General features: G+C 44.4%; 1 protein-coding gene and 1 non-coding gene across 2 annotated transcripts in view; both read right to left on the bottom strand.

The window, feature by feature from the left end:
• Positions 1–5,265, bottom strand: part of RNF41 (ring finger protein 41) — a 38,878-nt gene that overhangs the window by 15,101 nt on the left and 18,512 nt on the right. The gene's annotated exons all lie outside the window — the stretch shown is intronic.
• Positions 4,356–4,459, bottom strand: LOC119472364. The gene has a single exon (XR_005201508.1). It is a non-coding gene; the product is annotated as a U6 spliceosomal RNA (small nuclear RNA).

Consider the following 5,265-nt stretch of genomic DNA (forward strand, 5'->3'; position numbering starts at 1 on the left):
AAAAAAAAAAAAAAAAAATTGAAAAATAAGCCAGAAACTTTTTAGCTGGAAATAAGCTGGGCATGGTGGTATGCACCTGTAGTCCCAGCTACTCGGGATGTTGAAGTGGGAGGATCATTTGAGTCTAGGAAGTCAAAGCTGCAGTGAGTCATGATTGTGCCACTGCACTCCAGCCAAGGTTACAGAGAACTTGTCTCAAAAAAAGAAAAAAAAGACATTGAAGGGGTTTGTATAGAGTTGTGCTGGCAGATGAGGACAGAAAGAAGGGCAGGAATCAAGCACCAAAGACCACTAGCTATAGTTAGAATTAACCTGAAAAAGCTGTAGGAGGCCGGGCGCGGTGGTTGATGCCTGTAATCCCAGCACTTTGGGAGGCCGAGGCAGGCAGAGCACCTGAGGTCGGGAGTTCAAGACCAGCCTCCAGCCTGACCAACACGGTGAAGCCCCATCACTACTAAAAATATAAAACATGGTTGTGCGCGGTGGCTTACACCTGTAATCCCCAACACTTTGGAAGGCAGAGGCGGGTGGATCACAAGGTCAGGAGATTGAGACCATCCTGGCCAACATGGTGAAACCCCATCTCTACTAAAATATAAAAAATTAGCCAGGTGTGGTGGTGCACACCTGTAGTCCCAGCTACTCGGGAAGCTGAGACAGGAGAATCGCTTGAACCAGGCAGCGGAGGTTGCGCCAACATTGCACCGCTGAACTCCAGCAGCTTGGGCGACAGAGTGAGAGTCTGTCTCAAGGAAAAAAAAAAATCTATAGGGAGCACCGGAGGGATTTCTTTTGTTAACATGAATTTCAATGTTTTAACCTTTTATTTTGACATTACGGACTCAAAAAAGTTGTAAAAGTAATACAAATTTCCGTATGTACTTCATTCCAGTTTCCCAAATGTTAACTTTTTACCATTTTAATAATTATCTCTATATATATACATAGATGAATAAATTTTTTTAAATTTTCTGAAAAAAATAGCTGGAATTGGCCAGGGGTGGCTCACACCTGTAATCCCAGCACTTTGAGAGGCCAAGGCAGGCAGATCACCTGAGGTCAGCAGTTCAAGATGAGCCTGGCCAACGTGGCAAAACGCCCTCTCTACTAAAAATACAAAAATTAGCTAGGCTTGGTGGCAGGTGCCTGTAATCCCAGCTACTCAGAAGGTTGAGGCAGGGAGAATTGCTTGAACCCAGGTGGCAGAGGTCGCAGCGAGCCGAGATCACGCCACTGCACTCTAGCCTGGGGGAGTGTAGACTTGATGCTTTTATCTCTAAATACCTTTCTGTGTATATCCTAAAGAATATTCTCTTACATGACAGTAAACTTATCAAAATCAGGAAACTGACACTGTTATCTATAAACCTTATTACAATTTTGCCAGTTGGCCCAATAATCTCCTTTAGCAAAAGAACGTCTCGGTCAGATGTGGTGGCTCATGCCTGTAATTCTAGCACTTTGGGAGGCCAAGGCAGGAAGATCACTTGAGCCCAAGAAATTAGCCAGGCGTGGTGGCGCACGCCTGTAATCCCAGCTACTTGAGACGCTGAGGCAGAAGGATCACCTAAGCCTGGGATGTCAAGGCTGCAGTGAGCCGAGATCGCACCAGTGCACTCCAGCCTGGGCAACAGAGATCAGTAGCACATGACATTGATTTGTACTGACATTAACTTTGATCTTTTGGTTAAGTGCTGTTTACCACATTTGTCTACTGTAGGGTTAGTTTTTTTCCTTTTTGTAATTAATTAGAATCTTATGGGGTGCTATAGTTTGGATGTTTATCCCTTCCATATCTTGTGTTGAAACTTGATCCCCAACTTTGAGGTGAGGCCTAATGGGAGGTATTTGAGTCATGTGTGCAAATCGCTCATGAACAGGTTAATGCACTTCCTGGGGAGTTGGGGGGTGGTTGAGTTCTCAATCTCTGTAAGTTCCCACAAGAGCTGGTTGTTAAAGAGAATCTGGTACCTCCCTCTCTCTCTTTTCTCTTTTGCCATGTGATCTCTGCTCCCCTTTGCTTTCCGCTATAAGTGGAAGCAGCCTGAGGCCTTTATCAGAAGCAGATGCTAGCACTATGCTTCTTGCACAGCCTGCAGAACCATGAACTAAATAAACCTATTCTTTATAAATACCCAGTTTTAGGTATTCCTTTATAGTAACACTAAACAGACTAAGACCTGTGGATATACTTTAAGTGTAGGCACACCTGAAGAAGTTTCAGCGAGAAACTGACATGTTTGGGGTTTTTCTGTTTGTTTTTGAGACAGGAGTCTCAATCTGTCACCCAGGCTGGAGTGCAGTGGTATGATCTCAGATCACTGCAGTCTCCACCTCCTGGACTCAAGTGATCCTCGCACCTCAGCCTCCCAAGTAGCTGGGATTACAGCACATGCATGCCAGCATGCCCAGCTAATTTTTATATTTTTAGTAGAGATGGGGTTTCACTACGTTGGCCAGGCTGGTCTCAAACTCCTGACCTCAAGTGATCGACCCACCTCGGCCTCCCAAAGTGCTGGGATCACAGACTCGAGCCACCGTGCCCGGCCAACATGCTCAGCTTTTTTTTTTTTTTAAACAGAGTCTGTGTCAGGAGTGCAATGGCATGATCTCGGCTCACTGCAACCTCTGCCTCACAGGTTCAAGTGATCCTCCTGCCTCAGCCTCCCAAGTAGCTGAGATTACAGGCACATGCCACCACACCTGGCTAATTTTTGTATTTTTTAGTAGAAACGGGGTTTCACTATATTGGACAGGCTAGTCTTGAACTCCTGACCTTGTAATCCGTCTGCCTTGGTCTCCCAAAGTGCTGGGATTACAAGCGTGAGCCACCGCGCCTGACCAGTCTTTGCTTTATTTTTTATCCTTTTTCACAAGTGATATATGAATATATTCTCATTTTAAAAGACTGAAACAACATAACTATGAGCCTTTCTTCTCACACTCCTCTTCCTATCAGTTGCTTGGTGTGTATTAATGCTTTCAATTGCCCTTCTCTGCTATTCATTGACTCATGTATGAGTGAGATAGATAGACAGGCCCCTGGACTCACACAGTTTACATTCTAGTGGTAAAAACTTCCAATCCACCAATCTAAACCTTGATTACAATGCATGTTACCATTTCCCTCATGAATGGATATTTTCCCCCTGAAACAAATTGTGTTGCATTTAGCACCCTTGTAGCATGATCTTTTTGAGCAGAGAACAAATCTCTCTCCTAGAACAGATACCTAGAAGTGGAGTTGGTATCTGTTGGACTGAATGGTATGCCTATTATTTGTTTTCCTAGATACGGTCATAATGCCCTCTGGAAAGGCATTTTCAGTTTACACTACCACCAGCAGTGCATGAGAATTCTTTAACAATAGCATTAAAAAAAAAAAAAAAAAAAAAAAAAAAAAAAAAGAAAAAAAAAAAAAAAAAAAAAAAAAAGACTGAAAATGATTGGCCAGGCCAGAGATAGAAAAAAATCCTGGAGAGAAGAGGCTCACAAAAAGTCAAGGGAGTCTTAGCTAGTGGGAGAGAAAGTGGGAGTTTTTATTTTGGTTTTGCAAGAGGAAAAAGTTCTAGAGATCTGTTTTACAACAATATTAATATACTTAACACTACCGAACTGTATCCTTAAAAATGGCTAAGATGGTAAATTTTTATTTTTATTTTTACAACAACAAAAAAATTGTCAAGGGGCCAGGTGCGGTGGCTCACGCCTGTAATCGCAGCACTTCTGGAGGCAGATCATGAGGTTGGGAGTTTGAGACCAGCCTGGCCAACATAGTGAAACCCTGTCTCTACTAAAAATACAAAAAAAATTAGACAGGCGTAGAGGCGGGCACCTGTAATCCTAGCTACTTGGGAGGCTGAGGCAGGAGAATCGATTGAAACCGGGCAGGTGGAGGTTGCAGCGAGTCGAGATTGTGCCACTGCACACCAGCCCAGGCGACAGTGCGAGGCTCCATCTCAGAAAAATAAAATGTCAAGGAGTGGAGAACTCACAGGAGGGAAGATAACTGTCGAAAGCTACAAACAGACAAATCAGATAGATAAAACAAAGAATTGCTGGGATGTGGGACGGTGGACACCACAGTAAAGCAGTTCCATGGAGGGTAGTTTTTGTGTAGCACTGAAAGTGAAGCTAGACTTCAGTGGCACAAAGTGAACAGGAGGTGAGATGGAGAGACAGGGACCAAAGACTCAACTCTGTCAAAAACCTGATGTTTTGGTGGGGGAGCATTCTCAAGGAGTTTATTTGGCCAGACTCAGGGTAAGGGTCCTGCACCTAGAAGAAAGTGTTGGGCCTGGTGGTGGTGAAGTGTTGGCTTCTGCTAGAGATGCCAGGACCTTGTGGGGCCGCAGGAAAATATGGAACACTTCACAAATTTTCATGTCATCCTTTCACAGGGGCCCTGCTAATCTCTTTATCATTCCAATTTTGGTATATGTGACTCTGAAGCCAGCACTCAAAAGCCTAATTTCAAAGGAAGCGAAACAGAACTAGCTAGCGGGGAAAGGAAGCTGAGGAAGTGGGTTGTGTGGGGGTGTCTTTCCTTATGGTGAAACAGGCTTAAGTGTCTTTCTGTACTGAGAGGAAAGCATGGGGGAAGAGGGAAAGATAAAGACAGGAGAGAATCTGGTCACTGAGGTAGCAGTAGGGAGATTTGGAATTATCTTAAACAAAAACAAGACAATTCTAAAGCAGGAAGGAAGGGAAAATGGTAAACAGAGGTCAGAGGTCCAGAGACAGGTTTTCAAAAATTCATACCAATAAACTTGTAAAAATCAGGCCGGGTGCAGTGGCTGATGCCTATAATCTCAGCACTTTGGGAGGCCGAGGCAGGCGGATCACCTGAGGTCCGGAGTTCAAGACCAGCCTGGCCAACATCATGAAACCTCATCTCTACTAAAATTACAAAAATTAGCCAGGAGTGGTAGCATGCACCTGAAATCCCAGCTACTCAGGAGGCTGAGGCAGGAGAATCACTTGAACCCGGGAGACAAGGGTTGCAGTGAGGCGAGATTGCACGACCGCACTCCAGCCTGGGGGACACAGTGAGACTGACTCAAAAAAAAACAACAAAAATAAATAAATAAAATAGGGTGTCCAGAGTTCTACATGTGGACTGAACAATATGGACACAACTTTACTTCCCTACTTCAATTAATGCAACTTCAGGCTGCTTAGTGCTATTAAAGATGATAGCAGGCCGGGCGCGGTGGCTCAAGCCTGTAATCCCAGCACTTTGGGAGGCCGAGGCGGGTGGATCAC

The sequence above is a fragment of the Cebus imitator genome, unplaced genomic scaffold, assembly GCF_001604975.1.
Source record: "Cebus imitator isolate Cc_AM_T3 unplaced genomic scaffold, Cebus_imitator-1.0 Scaffold96, whole genome shotgun sequence".
Classification (NCBI taxonomy): Eukaryota; Metazoa; Chordata; class Mammalia; order Primates; family Cebidae; genus Cebus; species Cebus imitator.